This window comes from Moschus berezovskii, chromosome 27 (assembly GCF_049115385.1).
Source record: "Moschus berezovskii isolate FMDL1 chromosome 27, NW_MosBer_1.0, whole genome shotgun sequence".
Classification (NCBI taxonomy): Eukaryota; Metazoa; Chordata; class Mammalia; order Artiodactyla; family Moschidae; genus Moschus; species Moschus berezovskii.
This window is the reverse complement of record NC_142486.1, coordinates 37,193,116-37,213,029: the sequence shown is the minus strand read 5'-3', so window position 1 is coordinate 37,213,029 and position 19,914 is coordinate 37,193,116. Positions and strand designations below refer to the sequence as shown.

The 19,914-nt window shown below is 43.6% G+C and overlaps 1 protein-coding gene and 1 non-coding gene across 2 annotated transcripts in view; both read left to right on the top strand.

Annotated features, from left to right (window-relative positions):
- LOC148773694 (uncharacterized) overlaps window positions 1-19,914 on the top strand; it is a 1,710,192-nt gene that overhangs the window by 919,887 nt on the left and 770,391 nt on the right. The gene's annotated exons all lie outside the window — the stretch shown is intronic.
- Window positions 12,146-12,218, top strand: TRNAG-CCC (transfer RNA glycine (anticodon CCC)). The gene has a single exon. It is a non-coding gene; the product is annotated as a tRNA-Gly (tRNA).

Here is a 19,914-nt window from a genome sequence, read left to right as displayed (position 1 = left end):
AAAGAGATGTGAAGGTCAGCATAATGGCCTGTACATGAAGATGACAGCATTGGTCAGTGGACAGAAGGTATCAGGAGTCTCCTTCTTCAGGAACTTCTCTGGTGGTCTGATGGTTAAGACTCTGGGCTTCTACTGGGGATGGGGGGGGGTGGGTTTGATTCCCTAGTCAGGGAACTAGGATCCCATGTATGGCGAGGCCAGAAGCAAAGGAGTCTCCCACTCCAGAAAGGCTGGCCTGTCCCCAGTCTCCTCCACATGCCTCTTCCCTCCTGGGAAATGATGAGCTGTGAGAGTCAGAAAGTGGAAGAGTTTGAAAGGGATCTTAAAAATGGAAGGGATAGGACACAACCCCATCGCCTGCTGTTGAGCTAGGGGAGTGTGGTAAAAAAAAAAAAAAAATAGTGTGCTTGTTCTAAAAGCTTGGTACCAGCAGCTGCAGTTTGAGGTCCACAGGAACTCAGCCCACATCTCCTGTCTCACCTCCTGGCTTGTCTTTGCAACAGACAGAGCTTGGCTGTGAAGCCCTTTCTCCAAGGATTAATTGAATCAAGATCAACCCTATCTGGAATGTACATTTAATACTTGGGGTGATGTCAGTAATATATGTAAGAGATTTTTATATTAGATAACTGCTCATTAAAAGTCAGTCTTTTCCTCCAGGGTGTTAAAATAGAAAGTATTCACCTTTTGCAAATGAGGATAGTGAAATTTACTTTAACTGATGCTACAATGGAAACTGGAAGAAAGGGAATTGCTCACAATACAATCTAACTCCACCAAATTTGCATAATTTAGGCATAAAATGTAATACCCTGCTCACACTCTTTTGTCTTGAATGAAATTGGTTTTCAAGTAATGTGTGGGGAATCATAACCAGCTTTAGCAAAATGGATAATGTCAGAAAGCGAAAGTTCCTATTAGCCTAGGAGGCATTGCCGGGTATGAATCCAGGGTACTGCATTTCTGATCAAGTTTGTCTTGTGATTTTATGCGAAGGGCTTTGAGGAATTAACTGAAACACATGGGCCATGCTCTTTGGATATTTTATGGAGTAATTAACCATTTGAGATCTTAATACAGTCTTTTTCTACAATTCTTAGAATCATTGGGTGATCGTTATACTAAGGATGTGAAAAATGACTTAAATTCCTCTAAGTTCTTCTTTCCAAAGAGTGCAAAGTCTTCATTTAATTTAGTATTTCAGAGAAATTCTCAGTAACGTAGAGGGAAGCTTCTGAGGTATTTTCTACTAAACATACTAAAACTGAGGTTCAGAAAGGAATGCATCTCCCAAGGTCATCTGTGCGTGCGTGCGTGCATGCTAAGTTGCTTCAGTGGTGTTCGACGCTTTGTGATCCTATGGACTCGCCCGCAAGGCTCCTCTGTCCATGGGATTCTCCAGGTAAGAATACTGGAGTGGGCTGCCTTGCCCTCCTCCAGGGGATCTTCCTGACACAGGGATTGAACCCCTGTCTCCTGCATTGGCAGGCGGGTTCTAGCCTCCAAGAGCATTTTCTTCATTAACCTCTTAAGTGCTTTGTATAAGGTGAAATGTTATCATTTTCTATTCACTTGTCAGCTGTGAGTCTTCACCGTCACTTTTCTTTTCTTTGATGTGGGAATGAGATAATGCTTCCGAGATTTCAACAACAGAAAGAGTAATATGATATTGTCTCCTATGCCTGTCTGTTGTGGACACTCTTAGTTTTGAACCCCAGCCCTCCTCAAACCTGTATCAATCCAGATACACTGAAGGCTCTCTTAAAACATAGCCCCAGAGCTTTTAATATTTATTTGTCTTTGTGCATTTATTTGGCGGCGCTGTGTCTTAGTTATGGCTTGTGGGATCTTCGCTCTTCACTGTGACATCTTTAGTTGCTTCGTGTGGGTTCTAGTCCCCTGACCCGGGATGGAACCCGGGCCCCTCCATTGGGAGCTCAGAGTCTTAGCCACTGGACCGCCAGGAGAGTCCCAGCCCCAGAACTTTTGGAATTTGAATTTTCCAAATATTCTCAGGTGATGCTGACAGTGCTGGTCTGGGGACCACATTTTGAGAACCATTGTTCTCGCCACGCGCATTCTCCAATTTTCTGCTTTGGTTGGGTATGACAGTGTTTCTGTTTAAGACAAAACAACAGTGACAAACTTTGGTTTCCCAGGATGTTTTGCAGTTGGAGCGTCCATGGAACCAATGGTTCATAAGTGAAGTCTGCAGGTTGGGGTTGCTGTTCAGTTGCTCAGACGTGTCCAACTCTTTGCGACCCCATGGACTGTAGCCCGCCAGGCGCCTCTGCCCATGGGATTCTCCAGGCACAAATACTGAAGTGGGTTGCCATTTCCTTCTCCAGGAAAGTCTGCCGAAGCTTTACCAAGCTGGTGTGAGTCTCCTTGCCACCTCCCTTCCTCCTTCATGCTGTTTCTTGCCTGGAAGGAGTATTTATTCAGAAAATGGAGCAGCCATCTTATGGCCATGAATCAGGAGGCCACTTTGGGTAGGGACACGGGAATATTAAAAAATTCAGTTCTTTCAAGAGTAGCTGCTGGAGCCTCCTGCAAAGGTCTGCGTGTCTTGTGACAGAATAGCTGTGTGGTTACCAGTTGTAACAGCCCTTCACCCATGTGTTTGTCATGCATGCATACAAACCTTTTGGACTGTCTGCGTAATACAAGCGGAGGTAAAGTGATTGGCATTTATTTTAAATGATGTAAACATCTTTGCCCTGCAGCTCTTGCAGGGCATGGGGAGATGTGACATCCACAATAGATGCCTCTTTGGCCTGTCCTCATGACAGGCCAGGTTGTGCTGAAGCGCCAGCCTCTGAGAGGTAGTTAAGATAAATGACATCTCCTTACCTTTTACCCCAGAGACCACAGTGTCATTCTCTAGTCTAAGAGGCCATTTGTAAAGCTCACAGAGTTGCCTTAGCTGTTAAACAGAGAACAAAAATCAAAAGCTAAGCTCTTTCTCCAAGGAAAAGACATGGCCTTGGATGGTCTCCATGCTCTCCTGTGATTCTAAAATGCTTTCTTGGCTCAGACAGTAAAGAATCCCCCTGCAGTGCAGGAGACCCAGGTTCAATCCTTGGGTTAGGAAGATCCCCTGGAGAAGGCAATTCCAGTATTCTTGCCTGGAGAATTCCATGGACAGAGGAGCCTGAAAGGCTATACAGTCCTTGGGTTTGCAGAGTCGCACATGCCTGAGTGACTAACACTTGGACGGTCTCCGTGTTTTCCGGTGATTCCAGAACACTTAGGATGCACGAGATGCAGGGACCCCAGCTCTCCTGGTGCTGGGCCTTTAAGGACTTGCCTTCATCCTGTTTCCCTTCATGTGTTGTCCACCGTCTCCACCCTACCTTTCGCTCTGTGTGTCTGGAGATAAGGCCAAGGGGACAGCTCCTTCTGGTGCTTCTAAGGGTTAAGTCACACAGACAAGAATGGATTTTGCTTTATGAGCAGCTCATAAAAAGAGATAAGTTGTTATTTGCTTTTTATGCATGTCTGAAAATGGAGCGTGAGCTAATCGTACTCTTCTGTAGAAGAGCCAGAAGAAATTTAGTATGTATATGAATTTAATGCAAAATACGAACCCAAATGTAAATATTGGTTTCCTTCCAGATTTTCAAGACTTCATGGGAAAAAAAAAAACACCAGAAAGATTTTCTTTACTTGTAATTATTATGCTGAGGGAAAACATCCTTCCAGTGTTGAAAAAATGGATAGCTTTAATTATAGAATATATCCATTTTAAAGTTGGTGGTCTTTAAATTAAAAGTGGAAATTTTTCATTGGATTGAATATTGCCTGTAGCCTATTGCATGTTTTGGAGTATTATTTGATCCTATGAATACGATCTAAATCCGTTATTTTAAAGAAAAACAAAAGACATGATTCTCCTTTTGTAGTTTAACACAACAAAAATTTCCTCTCTATTCAGTGTGCACTTGACTATGAATCTTCTTTTAAGTCAAGATTACACGTATATGACGGAAATAATACTAGGAAATTATAGATAATAATAAATATATTTTACCTTATCCACTCCACAAAAGACTTTATAATGGTGTTCAAATAGCTTTTTCCTTTGCAAAAGCAAAATGCTAGGAGCATTGAGGAGATAAACTCAATAAATTAGTGATTGAAATGAATCTTTTTAACCTTTAAAAATTAACAATAGTCACTGATACCTATTGAACACTCACTAGGTACCTGATACTTTGTGTATATTAACTTGTTTAATAATTATAGCAGTGTCAGAAAAGTACTGTTACTATTTTTACTCTACAGATGAGGGAATTGAGGCTTAAACAAATGGATCTGATTGCACTGTCATTTGGTGGAAAGCTCAGAACTGAAGCTCAGGCTACCCCAGCCTAGAACTTTTCTTCTTAACCTGAAGGTGAAAGTGTTAGTCACTCAGCCATGTCCAGTGCTTTGCGACCCCATGGACTGTAGCCCGCCAGGCTCCTCTGTCCGTAGGATTCTCCAGACAAGAACACTGGAGTGGGTAGCCATTTCCCTTCTCCAGGGAACCTTCCCAACCCAGGGATTGAACCTGGGTCTCCTGCATTTGCAGGCGGATTCTTTACTGTCTGAGCCACTGGGGAAGCCCTTCACCACTTTCCACTGGCTAGCGGAAGTGGGTGGAAGCTTAGGGAGGTCTGATGACAGAGCTGAGGTTAGGTGTTTACTTTCTTTACTTCAACAACCGAAAAGTACTTTTATCTGCTTGATGGAGCGAATGCCTTAGGTGCCACCATAATGGAAGGACTGCACACCTGAGTCCCCTCCTCTGGCAGGTGTTACCCAAGGATATCCCAAGATGTGGACGTGAATAGGACAAAGAGACAGAACAAAAACGTGTGAGATCCTTCTAGAAATCTCAGTGTTTATCATTCATTCGCCGACGTGGTCCTATGCTGACCTCCATCCGATGCTGGTGGAGGGTCAGCGGAGGTGATCCTCTGACATCCTGGAGTGTGCAGTCCAGGGAGGAGGAATACCACTCATAGTCCATGGAGGTCATAACATAGAGTATGAAGACAGAAACCAGTGAGTGGAGCAGCTGTTTAGATAAGTTGGTGTGGAAGGATATTTTGCAATATAGTAGTTAAAATTGAAATGTGTGCCTTGGGAAGGATGCAGCCATGCAGAAAAGGTGGAGCAGGTTTGCAGATGAAAATGTGGCGTGGTGTGCTGTGCTGTGGGGTGGGGTGTGCGTGTGTGTGTGTGTGTTGTGGAAATATGAAGTTGTAAGTGGCGGTTTCTGTGCTCAAACTCATTGATGAGACTCCTCTATGGCTCTTCTCATTTCCTTAAATGGAATTCTTAACAGACCCCGTAAAAATGGAAGGAATTCTGCCCAGGCGCTCTACAGAGACAGGGAGGGTACCTGTTGTAGGTGTAGTTTGAGAGAACTAGATGGGGATTAAGACTTGACTTCTCCTCTTGGCTTTGAGGGTTTCCCTCGTGGCTCAGCAGGTAAAGAATCCACCTGCAATGCGGGAGACCTAGATTCGATCCCTGGGTTGGGAAGATCCCTGGATAAGGGAAAGGCTACCCACTCCAGTATTCTTGCCTGGAGAATTCCATAGACAGAAGCGGGCAACAGTCCACGGGGTCTGTTGTTCCCGACTCAACTGAGCAACTAACAACTGAGCGACCAACACTTTCACTTTTTTCACTTGGCTTTGACTTGTTCACTGTGTGTCCTTGGGGGGCACTCCACCCATCAGAATTTCTTTACTTTGTTTTCAAACCTGGGTCACAGTGAAGTCAATTCCAGTTGGTGGGTAAGTACTTTGTTGGAGGCCACCTGTGATCTCTGTAGGCTGGATTTCTGCAACTGATTGGGAGTGCCTGCCGTGGGCTTAGAATGAGACAGTAGTCTGGTGTGTGTTGTGTATCTGGCAGTCCCTGATGGCCCTCCCATTTTCCATCACGATGTTTTCTGTGGATTTGACAACTTATTGGAAAAATTGTGTAGCTTTCCACTTTTCTGTTTTGATTTTTAAACACGCAGCCATGATTGAAAACAATCAAGGAGGGGACTAAATACATCAAAACAATTCCCTGCTCACTTGCTTCAAAGGGATCAAACAAAGCAAGTCATGCACAGAGGGAAGTGGATTTATACGTCTCTCATTAGTAATATTATTAGTGTGATTAATGTGCAAAGACCAATATTTCCTGAAATTTGTAATTTGCCCTATTCCTTCGTGAGCTTTGTGTTTCCCAGAATAATCATGCTGATCCATTTCCTTAAAAATGTATTGAATGCCTAAGAGCTCATTTAGCAAGGGAGCAGGGTAATTGGACACAGTGGGGAAACAGCAGAGAAGCGGTTTGCTTCCCAAGGAGAGGAGAATGTGGCAAGAGTGCTGGCCGGATGGAATGTCACGCCAAGAGGGACCTCGTCTCTGTTTGGTGTCACTGAACAGGATGTGCAAAGGCTATTTATGGACTTAGGGCTGGAGGACAGCAGCTCATTCTCAGATGAGTGGAGGTCTCCCCTGGATTATAAAATGTTTGTTGTGTTGAATGACGGGACCAAAGGGGGAGTAGAACGTTTTAGCTTTTTTCCCCTCCCCCAACGCAATAGCTTTCTGGCAACCCTGATAATTTTACCACTGGATTTCATCTTCATGAAATTTTGGTGTATGTGTGTATGATCGTTTCTACCCACTTTGCCACTTACGTAGCCATTTTAAAAACATCTCTATTGAGGGCTTCCCTCAATGAGGGAAGTGGTAAAGAATCCGCTGCCAATGCTGGAGACACAGGTTCGACCCCTGATCAGGGTAGATCCCATGTGCCGCAGAGCAACAAAGCCAGTGTGCCACAACGATTGAGCCTGTGCGCTAGAGCCCGGGAACCGCAACTACTGAACCTGTGAGCCGTAGAGCCCACGCTCCACAACAAGAGAAGGCCCCGGAATGAGAAGCCTGAGCACTGCAGCTAGAGAGTAGACCCTGCTTATTGCAGCGAGAGAAGAGCCCATGCAGTTATGAAGACCCAGCACAGCCAAAAATAAGATAATAAATCCCATCTCTGTCTTACCTTTGAGACTGGCTGTCTTGTTATGCAGGCATCCAGAAAAGCATTCCTATAACCTCAGCTTTAGAAGCTGGAACAAAAGGAGGGAGATCAGAGTCCTCAGGTCGAAACCTATTTGAGGTTCACCCACTGTGATGTATCCACATGCCTTTGTGCTTCTGTGTTTCCCTCCATCCTTTGTGCTTCTGTGTTTACCTCCATCCTGTGCTGTCTCCTTTTCCAAAATAATTTCTTAATGCAGTGACTTCAGGGTCTTGTTCAGAGTTGCTTCTACCTGGATTAGTATGAAGCAGCTGAGACCGGTCAACCTGTTAGATGCTATTAACCGTAGGGCAGGACTTCTGCATATTCATCACCGACAGGGAAGGAGGCTTTGGAAAATCTCAGTTCAGTCTGGGCAGCCATGCTGCACAAACCCAGGAGACACCATGCCTGTTGAATTCTTCAGAGCTTGCTTGGCATGTGCAGGGGCCTGATCTAGACCTGCCAGGGAAAATCACATAGTTTGTTGAGACGGGGGAGAGGGTGAGACAGAGGCGGGCTTTAAAGTAGGGATGGGCCAAATGAAGAAGTACAGTATGGGTCGTGTTGAATCTGGGTTTTATCCTAAATTCACCTGACGTCAGCGGCATTTCAGAGAAGTCCCTTTAGCCACAGCTTCGAAGGCGAGTTGGAGAGAGCCCAAACTGGAGGGAAGACAAAGTAAAAGAGTTGATTAAAATAAGATCTTCATTCTATCAACTTCTATTTGGCACCAAACCGCTATTCCCCCCCCGGAGTGCATGGTGGCAGTGAAGTCCTACCCCTGCTCCACACTTGTTCCAGGTTTCCCATGTGGCTACCAAGTAATCTGGTTATGTCGCCCCGTGCTAAAGCCTTCAGGATTTTGGAGTTCACTTTGCTCTTCAGAAGGAGACAGATATCCTTAAGGTGCCAGGCTCCTCTGTCCATGGGATTCTCCAGGCACGAATTCTGGAGTGGGTTACCATTTCCTCCTCCAGGGGATCTTCCCGACCCAGGGATCAAACCCATGACTCCTACATTGACAGGCAGGTTCTTTACCACTGAGCCACCAGGGAAGCCCGTCAGAAGAATAAGTATGTTCTACCTGAGTGACTGAGTAGATAGTGGCCTCATAAACTTAGATCAGAACCACTGATGGAAAAGATGGTTGGAAAGGAGTAGAAACAGGGAGATCCTTTCTGGTGAAGGAGTAGTCTTGCATCTTGATTCGGGTTGTGGCTACATGAATCCATATATGGGGCATGAATCTACACATAGGATAAATTTTCGTAGAACTTCACACAAACACACACACACTCCTGAGTAATGTCTGCTGCTGCTGCTAAGTCACTTCAGTCGTGTCCGACTCTGTGCGACCCCATAGACAGCAGCCCACCAGGCTCCCCCATCCCTGGGATTCTCCAGGCAAGAACACTGGATTGGGTTGCCATTGCCTTCTCCAATGCATGAAAGTGAAAAGTGAAAGTGAAGTCGCTGTCGTGTCCACTTGGACCCAAATCCCTGTGTCTGTCACCGCATTCCATTTTATCACTAAGCAAACTCGGCTCTAACCATTACACATGCAGAAGGAATGACTTATCCAGGGCATTTCTCAGCCAAGTGAAATGTCTAAAGAATGCTTGGGATTTTGCTTTTGTTCTGCCTGAACCATAATAATGACAGTCATTAAAATCTTAATGGCAAGGGTGTTTTTATTATAAACACATCTTCCTATAGATTTTGTTAAGTAGTCACTCTTTGTTATCTTGGTAAAACAGAAGGGTGTTGTATTGAGAAGGGGAATTCAGGAAATTACAAGGTTAGAAGACCAAAGTACACCTTGCGTTCCTTGTGCAAGAAATTTGTGAAAAAGAGAATGGACAGTGCTGTTTTATTTTCTTTTTAAATTTATTTATTTGGTTGCATCGGGTCTTAGTAGCGGTACACAGGATCTTCATTGCATGTGTGTGTGTGTGTGCATGTGTGTGCGCGCATGTGTGTGTGCGCATGTGTGTGCGTGTACACGCCACACCTTCTAAAGCAATTGTCTTGATGGGCACTTGGGTGTTTCCATGTCCTAGCTATTGTCAATAATGCTGCTGTACACGCTGAAGTCTGTATATCTTTCTGAATTGGAGTTTTCATTTTTTTTCCCCAGATATATACCCAGGAGTGGGATTGCTGGATCATGTGGTAGCTGTAGTTTTAGTTTCTTAAGGAACCTCCATACTGTTTTCCACAGTCATCCTGTATTTTGCTTTGATGTTCAGTCTCCCCTGGCAAACTTAAGATTCTTGGGAAATTCTGCTTCAGGGTGATTTCTCTGGACCCCACAGTGCCGAGCACAGTGCCTTAGGGAGAGTACACACTCAGTAAATACCTGTCACATAAGTGAAAGATTTATAATGAATGCCTGTCCCATGACAGAAAGATTTATGCAGTCCACCTGTTAAGAATAAATTACTCTTCTCCTCCTAACTCAAAACATTTTTTTCTTTCTGCAAATCGGAATAATAAACATTTTTTCTACTTGTAAGAAAAATATGTCCATGAGAGGTCTCTGTGGGTGCTAGTTTTCTTGGGGCCCACTAAGAGGGTTCTGCAGCTTCTCTCAAAGTAACCACTGGCTGCCACCCCAGGATGGTCCCCGGCCTTGAAGTGGGGATGGGAGAACTGTGTGAGTGCTGAGTGGCTTCACACAGGACACTGGAGTGAGGATTCCCCCTTCTTGTGCTTCCTGGTGTCTTAGAACCCCGCTCAAGCCTCAAGACTCAAACTCACTCTCTGACAACCTGGCAAGCTTTTAGATCTCACACTTTGTCTAGGAGCACAGAGAACTTCAACCCAGACCTTCCCCCGAGGGAAACCTTGCTAGCCTACTGGTGTGCTTTAATCGTGTCCAGCTCTTTGCGATCTTATGGACTTTAGCCCACCAGGCCCCTCTGTCCATGGGATTCTCCAGGCAAGGATACTTAAGTGGGTTGCCATTCCCTCCTCCAGGGGATCTTCCTCGCCCAAGGATCGGACAGCGTCTCTTACGTCTCTTTTTCTCCTGCATTGGCAGACAGATACTTGACCAGTAGCACCACTTGGGAAGCCCAGACCACCTGAAGTTCCCCTCAGTAACTGTGACTTCATTTGTTGTGATTTTTCAGCTAAAAATGCCACTGCTGTACAAAGGGGCTTCGCACGCCAGGGCACCAGGGTCCTGTGTACTTACAACTCAGTCTCATTTGGGCTTTCATTCCAAGTGGTCAAATTCCTGCTCTTTCTTGAAGCGCCCAGCTTTTGTGGGCAACAATATGCAGACAAACGCGGCTTGTCCTTTCTCATCTTGCTTTTGTACCCCATGATCTCAGTGCCCCCTGCGCGTCCATGGTGCCCATGACGTCACGCCTCCTGATGCTGATCCTAGATTACATAGCACAGAAGACCTTCCTGCTGACCCCCTCACCTGACCCATCCTCCCCTTTCCACAGTGAAGCTTCTTGATGTAAATGTGTGCATAGCACCTGACGTCACTACTTGTCCTCCTGGGAAGCAAAAGCAAATCTCAACAGCTTGAATACAAACAATGAATGAAGGGAAGTCCCCATACGCACCTCCACTGGGACAGTTAAAAAAAGAAAAAACACACAAGAAGGAAATCGCCACCCAGACTATGGACTATCAGAGTGTCCAGTGAAGCCATGTCTTTGTGAAGCTGTGTCTTTTGTTTTTTAAAGTGGGTTTAATACCAGAATCACTGCAGATGGTGACTGCAGCCATGAAATTAAAAGACGCTTACTCCTTGGAAGAAAAGCTATGTCCAACATAGACTATGTATTAAAAAGCAGGGACATTACTTTGCCAACAAAGGTCCATCAAGTCAAAGCTATGGTTTTTCCAGTGGTCATGTATGGATGTGAGAGTTGGACTATAAAGAAAGCTGAGTGCTGAAGAATGGATGCTTTTGAACTGTGGTGTTGGAGAAGAGTCTTGAGAGTCCCTTGGACTGCAAGGAGATCCAACCAGTCAATCCTAAAGGAAATCAGTCCTGAATATTCACTGGAAGGACTGATGCTGAAGCTGAAGCTGCAATCCTTTGGCCACCTGATGCAAAGAACTGACTCATTGGAAAAGACCCTGATGCTGGGAAAGAGAAAGATTGAAGGCAGGAAGAGAAGGGGACAAAACAGGATGAGATGATTGGATGGCATCACCGACTCAATGGACATGCGTTTGAGTAAGCTCCAGGAGTTGGTGACAGACAGGGAAGCTTGGCATGCTGCAGCCTGTGGGATTGTGGAGAGTTGGACATGACAGAGCAACTGAACTGAACTCACATAAGGACTATTAGAATGTTGCTGGCAGAACTCTTACTGTCCACATGGGTGGTCGATTTTTAAAATGTGGACGATCAAGCCACATTGATCACAGTGAACATTGAACATCACTTTATAAGTGTGTCTGCGGTAGTTAATAAATTGTCAAAAATAAGAAGACTTCTGCCAAGAATAGAAGCTATAAATAGAAACAAAATCAGGAGACTGCTGGGAATTTTTTTTTTGAAAGATAATTTTCCTTGTAAATAATTTCTATGAGGAATACACAACCCTTCAGTGGTCAAAGCTACATTCCCAGCTCCTGAAGTGAACAGTCTCTGAATTAGAATGCTCCCAAAGATGCGGAGTTAAATAGAGATGCAGCTACAGGGTGGCCATTACTTAAGTAACTTAATGAACACTGATACAGAGGAAATAAATCAAAGGCAAACAATCAACACCAATCAAGGAAGCTGAGCATTTTGGGCACTTAAAATGTATTAAATGAGTGTTTCAATCACAGTGGGTACTTTTTCACAAACTCTCTTAATCAGCTAGCATCGTTTCCAGCAAAGTGGCCCTTGCATGTAAATATGGTGATCTGAAAAAAGCTGGTCCATTCCCACGCAAGCACCATTAGGAATGGAAATTCTGCCGGGCATTTTCACTGATAGGATAAACAATAGCAGATGCATTGGGAAAGGTCAGTGAAAATCACGTTTAGGATAAAAGCATGGGGTAATATTTTGCACATGGTTACAAAGATAAGAATTTTAAGGATTTCCCTGGTAGTCCAGTGGCTACGACTCTGCATTCCCAATGCAGGGGATCCAGGTTCAATCCCTGGTCAGGGAACTAGATCCCACATGCCACAACTAAGAATTTGCGGGCTGCAGCTAAAGATCCCACATGCCACAACAACTTGCCAAATAAAGAAATGTCCATACTTAAAAGGATGAAACAAACACAGCAGTAGAGTGATATGAGAGCTTTTTTCTAAAAACTGAACCTGTAAAACAGATGAACATTTTAGAAAAATAAGAATTTCAAATACAGAATAAAATTTAATGTCTCATTCCAGGTGGCCAGCTCACCTTTTAGCAACAACCATTTTTGGCTTCTTATGTATTTTTTCATGAAAGTTCTAGTCATATAAAAGTACTTATATGTGCATCTTTATTTGTATATTTATTATGTTATATGTGTGTATAATTATCAGTACATAGTACTTAGTACATAAAGTACAGTAACGCTTTTACGTATATAAACCATACATATATAGTTTATATTTCTATATGATTTAGTGAAATATATGTGCGTGTGTGTGTGTATATGTAGGCGTGTATGTTTATGTTTATCACCGACTCAATGGACATGAACTTGAACAAACTCTGGGAGATAGTAGAGGACAGGGAAACCTGGTGCACTGCTGTCCATGGGGTCACAGAGAGTCGGACATGACTCAGTGACTGAACAGCAATGATGTATATGTGTGTATACATGTGTATGTGTGTGTCCACATATGCGATGTGTGGGTATATACAACACACACATATACATGGTTTGTTTAAATAAGTGTGTACTCAGCTCATTGTTTTACACCTTACTCTTGGTATTTAATGATACATCATGAAGATCTTCCTGTGTCTGCCTGTATCAGTTCAGTCGCTCAGTCATGTCTGACTCTTTGCAACCCCATGGACTGCAGCATGCCAGGCTTCCCTGTCTATCACCAACTCTCAGAGCCTGCTCAGACTCATGTCTATCAGGTCGGTGATGACATCCAACCATCTCATCCTCTGTCATCCCCTTCTCCTCCTGCCTTCAATCTTGCCCAGCATCAGAGTCTTTTCCAGTGAGTCAGTTATTTGCATCTGGTGGCCAAAGGATTGCAGCTTCAACTTCAGCATCAGCCCTCCAGTCAGCCTATATAGGTCTATCGCATTCTGCTTAAGGTTTCTGTATTATTTTATTGTATGAGTTCATCATTATTTATATAACCATTCCCTTGTAAGGTAGCTAGATTGTGTCCAGTCTAGCCAGATTATGTCCAGGAGCTAGAGTTCCTAAACACACACAAATACATATACACACATTTAAATATAGAGTTGGAATTACTTGGGATTTTAAAAGCCACATACTTCCATTCCAAGTATATATTCCGCTTCCAGATATACCCCCCACACACACATATATTCATATGTCCCACTTTACATGTAATATTCTGTCTGAGTCTCATTTGTGTGTTAAGTGTTGCATCTGTTTCACAGACTGTGGCTCAGAGAAACGGAAGGGGTTAAATAATTTGCCAGAGTTCACCCAGATAATAAACACACGGCCCTTTTTTAAACCCAGCTCTCCTTTTGGTTTTGACTTTATTCTTCTTTAATCACTGTACTGCAGTTTGAATGTTTGACCAAGATGAAAAGAGTCATAGTTGTATAAATTTCAAAGAACGTGTATAACCCACCTCAAATTCAAAATGGCACAGCATCCAGACCCGACCCATCAGGGCATCCCACACATTGGCCTCAGAAATGACTCAGGGATGAGTACCTGGCCTAGACAGACCATTGAAACGTGATTCAGAATTTTCTGGACAAATCACCTGGATTGGTCTGGTTTAGAAATTGTGAAGATGGGAGATGGCATCATGGAGATGGTACCGTGATGAGAGATGCTGCCAGTTCCCCAAACTGGACATCATCTAACTGCCTTACAAGGGAATGGCTCTATAAATGAGGAGGAGGATGGTACAGGGATGTCGAGAAAATCTGGATGAAATCGTACAGACACCTGCGTTTGAGCTGCATCTGCCACTGGGTGTTTCAGTTATTACCCAAGACGGTAACATCTTCTTCCCAACCCTCTTACTGCACTTTGGGTTGGGTTTTCTCCCACTTTGTCACTTAGAGCCCTGACTTATGTAGACTTCTCTCAGTTTTCAGTGTGTCCGTATATGCACTCATCCTTACTAATATCTTTGGAAATTGACTTTTCAATATAAAATAAATAATACCTGTCTTGCCATCATCCTTTCTAATCTGCCCTCTGCTCTCCTTTCAGTCATTTCTCTAGGACTCCCATTTGGTTATGTGTCTGTCTTTATCAAAAATTGTTGGTGGCCTGTCAGCTTCTGCAGAATGAATTCTCTGTTTTAGCTTGGCAGGCAAGGCCTGTGGATATCTGGTCAACCCGGTCCTCCTGTTTCGGGGCCCCTACTCTCCTCAAGTGTTGCCTGTCCCAGAGAGATCAGAGAATTCACTGTCCTTCCCAAAGACAACGTGTGTCTTCATGACTTTATGCCTTTGCTATGCTGTTTTCTCCTTCATGAGTTACTTTTTCCCCCAGCCTGTCTTGGCGTATTCCAGTCTCCTCCTTAAGAGTGAATGCTCATTTTTCAGGAGATCTGGAGCCTTTAATACCTCTGACAGAATGATATTTATTATATTAGATCAAAGTTAGTCATTCATATGTCTTCTGCGTGCCCTTGTTTGAGGGTTCCCTGGCAGCAACTGTGTCTTCATCTGTGAGTCCCTAGGGCGCATAACATTGCCGAATCAGAGCAAAAGCTAGTGCATTTGAATGAACTGACAGATGAATGAATCAGTGGGTGAACGATGCATGTTTTCCTCTCTCTCTTTTTTTAAACAGCTGGCTTTTATTTATTTTTAACCTTTTTATTTTGTGTTGCAGTATAGCTGATTAATAAACCGTATTGTGATAGTTTCAGGTAAACAGCGAAGGGGCTCAGCCGTATGTATACATGTATCCATTCTTCCCAAACCCCCTTCCTATTCAGGCTGCCAGATAACGTTGAGCAGAGTTCAGCGTTACTGTAGTTGAACTCTACAGTAGGTCCTTGCTGCTTATCTATTTTAACTATGGCAATGGGTACCTGTCCATCCCAAACTCCATAACTATCTCTTCCCCCTGTTCTTCCCAATACCAACCAAAAATTCGTTCTGTAAGTCTATGCGTCTCTTTCTGCTTATTCATTTGTAAGTCAGTCACATGGGTTTATGAATATAAGCAAAAATGATTGCTTTACTTTTTTTTTCTTATCTGTACTATGTTGCAGATCTTCAGTCTTTTGACTGCCATGAGGATTCTTTAATGTGACCGGACACTAAATACCTTGCCAGATACATTTACCTTGAGGATATTGATGATGGCTTTTATGGTTATTTGAGAGCTCTCTAAGGCTGTGTATATGCGTCAATTATTTCATTTTTCATTTATCTATTTGTTGACATTTATTAAACCCTTTATAGAGTCCAGACCTTGGTCCAGGCCACAGCTGGCCAAAGACAACAAAAGTGTGCTTTCTACCTCTAGGAATAACACAGTCTCTAGCCTAGCTCTTTTACAGTTGGATCTCTTTGCTGCCCTCCACACACAAATAATAGTCACTACTTATTGATAACCTTCTGTGTGATATCAGTCATGTGGGTACTTTATGTATACGCATGATGACTCTCTTAACAACTCCAAGAGTTATCAAAAACCTTATTTCATGGAGGAAGAAACCGAAGCTCAGAGCTGAAGTGTCTTGACCGAGAACTCAGCAGTGGAGGTGGCATTTGAACCATAATTTATTGATGTCAGTGCCACTATCCCATAATGCCTTTCCATGTTCATGATCTTCTTTCAACCAGACCTCTTGACGTGGAATTTCTTTTTTCCTTAGACAAATTTTTAAGCTCTCCAAAGCCCACTCAGAATATTATTTTAATGAAAATATTCTGCTTACCATGAATTCTCTCCTTTCTAACTTTTCTTTTACTGAAGTATTTTATCTTTCTTAGATGTCCTTTTCCATATCCACATTTTTGGTATCTGTATAATTAAAAGTATTTTGATTGCAAGCAACAGAAACCTACTTCATACTGTTTTTAACAAAAGGAAGTACAGATATCTAAGTGACCACAGACTATATGAGATACTGGATTTGGGAAAATTTTGTGTTAGCCTACAAAGCTTCAGTTCAGTTCAGTTCAGTCGCTCAGTCGTGTCCGACTCTCTGAGACCCCATGAATCACAGCACACCAGGCCTCCCTGTCCAGCACCAACTCCCGGAGTTCACTCAAACTCATGTCCATAGAGTCGGTGATGCCATCCAGCCATCTCATTCTCTGTCATCCCCTTCTCCTCCCGCCCCAAATCCTTCCCAGCATCAGAGTCTTTTCCAGTGAGTCAACTCGTCGCATGAGGTGGCCAAAGTATTGCAGTTTCAGCTTTAGCAACAGTCCTTCCAGTGAACACCCAGGATTGATCTCCTTTAGAATGGACTGGTTGGATCTCCTTGAAGTCCAAGGGACTCTCAAGAGTCTTCTCCAGCACCACAGTTCAAAAGCATCAATTCTTCGGCGATCAGCTTTCTTCACAGTCAAACTCTCACATCCATACATGACCACGGGAAAAACCATAGCCTTGACTAGATGGACCTTTGTTGGCAAAGTAATGTCTCTGCTTTTTAATATACTATCTAGGTTGGTCATAACTTTCCTTCCAAGGAGTAAGCGTCTTTTACTTTCATGGCTGCAATCAGCATCTGCAGTGATTTTAGAGCCCCAAAAAATAAAGTCTGACACTGTTTCCCCATCTATTTCCCATGAAGTGATGGGACCAGATGCCATGATCTTTGTTTTCTGAATGTTGAGCTTCAAGCCAACCTTTTCACTCTCCTCTTTCACTTTCATCAAGAGACCTTTTAGTTCCTCCTCACTTTCGGCCATAAGGGTGGTGTCATCTGCATATCTGAGGTTATTGATATTTCTCCCAGCAATCTTGATTCCAGCTTGTGCTTCTTCCAGCCCAGTGTTCCTCATGATGTACTCTGCATATCAGTTAAATAAGCAGGGTGACAATATACAGCCTTGGCGTACTCCTTCTCCTATTTGGAACCAGTCTGTTGTTCCATGTCCAGTTCTGACTGTTGCTTCCTGACCTGCATACAGGTTTCTCAAGAGGCAGGTCAGGTGGTCTGGTATTCCCATCTCCTGAAGAATTTTCCACAGTTTGTTGTGATCCACATAGTCAAAGGCTTTGGCATAGTCAATGAAGCAGAAATAGCTTACTTGAAAGCAAATGGAGAAGAGGGCACGAAGGATGAGATGGTTGGATAGCATCTGACTGAAGGCAAAAGGAGAATAGGGCGGCAAAGGATGAGATGGTTGGGTAGCAACACCAACTCAATGGACATGACCTTGGGCAAACTCTGAGAGGTGGTGAGGGACAGGGAGGCATGGCACAGTACAGTCCGTGGGATTGCCAAGGGTTGGACACGATGTAGCTACTGAACGACAACAGTAGCAAAGTCTAATAAGTGAATTCAGGAATGAAGGTATCAGTGGCTGGAACCAATATTGAGAAGATATTCCCTTTTTGTGGTCACCTCTTGTCTCCCCTTGTCTCTGCCTCTTGCTGGGTGGGCAGTTTCAGACGATAAGCTTCCCGTAAACAGCCGAGAAAGAATGAGGAGGCAAATCCAACAGTTTATCTTTTGAGCATCATGATATCTGCCTTCCCCCAAAGTGTGGGTCAGAAGAATCCCTGGAAGTAACCTCCATTGACTTGGCTTTGAGCTTGTCCTTCACTGGACCTTTGATGCTTGGGAGGAGAGTGGTGGTGTCCTTGACAGCCCCGTGATGACATCATGGGTTAACATCATTGGCCAAAAACAAGAGGCGTGATCCCGCCAGCAGAGAGGACATGAGAAAATATGCTGGGAAATGAAATATCAGATGCCGTAGTCCACGATAGAAGGAAGAGTCAGGATTTGTACTAATGTAATTATGTGGACAGCAGGTAGAGGGCATTTGTCCCAGACTGTCTGTACTGCCTTAGTTTATTTCTCCTCCTGGAATCCTGGCCAGGACAAAACTTCTCACTCTCAAAAAACATCCAGGTTAGATGATATATGATGTTGCCACTCTAACAACCAAACACAATATGTGAAATTTTGGTTGTCTTGGGCAACTCAGTGAATGGTCTTTATTCCTTTGTCCCCAGGATCATTCCAGACATACAACAGTCCCCCAGTTTTCCATGGGTTGGGGGGTAACTTAAGAGTATTAAACCAAGGCATGGTCTGGAGTCTGATGGGCACTTCTCTAGTTTCAATTCAGATGGATAGTTGGCTACTTAGGTGATCTGGAGTCATCAAAACACCTGTCTGAGCCTCACCTTTGAAACAGTAGAATTATCAGATGCCACGTCTCCTTCACTGAAGTGTTAGCAAGGGCAAGTTTGCTGATGCTTTGAATTGTACAGTTCTGTCCTAGTTGTGGTAGTAGCATTAACAGCCACCATAAAATTTGAGTGCTCATCTATCTAGACATGTTGCCAAAGTCTTCACGTGAATTGCCTCATCTTGTCAACAGAACAGCCCTATTAGTATCTGTATTACAGATGAGAACACTGGAGCACAGAAGAGCAAAGATATGTGCCTAAAGTCATGGGGCAGATACTCAACAAAGGTCAGATTCAAACGTGGACCAAGGCTGTTCACCGCTGGGCAGTGTTGAATTACTTTCAGGTAGGGAGTGTGTGTGTGTGTGTGTGTGTGTAAGAGTTTTCTTTCCCAACTCTGCCTTATTCCACTGACTTGGCTAAGAGGAAGTCAGCAGCCACATAATCCTGAGGAGTCACTGTCCCCCAAAATGGCAGAGCCGACCCACACTGCTTAATGGATCTGGGATGATCCCATATTGAGGGACGTCTGTCCCTTTGTTCTCTGACATTGATGTTACTGTCAGTTGACAGTGAGCTTTATCATCAATCCGTTCAAGTACAAAAGGCCACTGTTCAGAAACTGTCATTAAAAGCAGTCTCTCTCTTTTTAAAAGCAATCTCTCCTTTATTCCTTCCGTAATAGGAGCCAGTGTACCAGAAAAGACTGACCTAAGTTGAGCCTGTTTAGTTTTTTTTTAAAAAATACATAGAATAGGTTATGTTTTTAATGTATTTAAGATTGGAGGCACAGAATTAGAATGGAGCTGGAGGTAGAAGAAAATAGAAGGCGGGGTGGGAGAGAAGAGTGGTGGCCTTGGGTTTTCTTTGCTTTTGGATAATGGGCATTTCTCGTTAAATCAACTCAGTCTATTTCACAACCTGTCCCCTGGTGATGTATATACTCTTTGGACAGGGCTGTGGGCTGCCTAAAGATCTCTTTTAGCCACAGGACATGAGTATAAATAAGCTTTATGTAGTTACAGCTGCTAAGAGAGATTATGGATAGAGTGTCTTCTAAAAGGATAGGGCAGTGTGTTGATTGTTTTGGGGACATGGGGAAGGAGAGAAGAGAGATGATCCTGAAGGGAGAGACTGGGTGAGTTCTACTGAACAAAATTCCCTCGTGACTTTTGTCACTTTTTAACAGCCCTATGGGGAGGTGATTTTATTTTAATTGAAAAAAATAGAGATATTTGTGGTTGAAAAGCAGCTCAGCATGGAAGTTAAGATCACAAGTTTTGCAACCAGGCATCCCAGGTTCAGATTTAGCCTTTGTCATGCACGTGCATCACACAACTAGCATGCAACTTGCTTA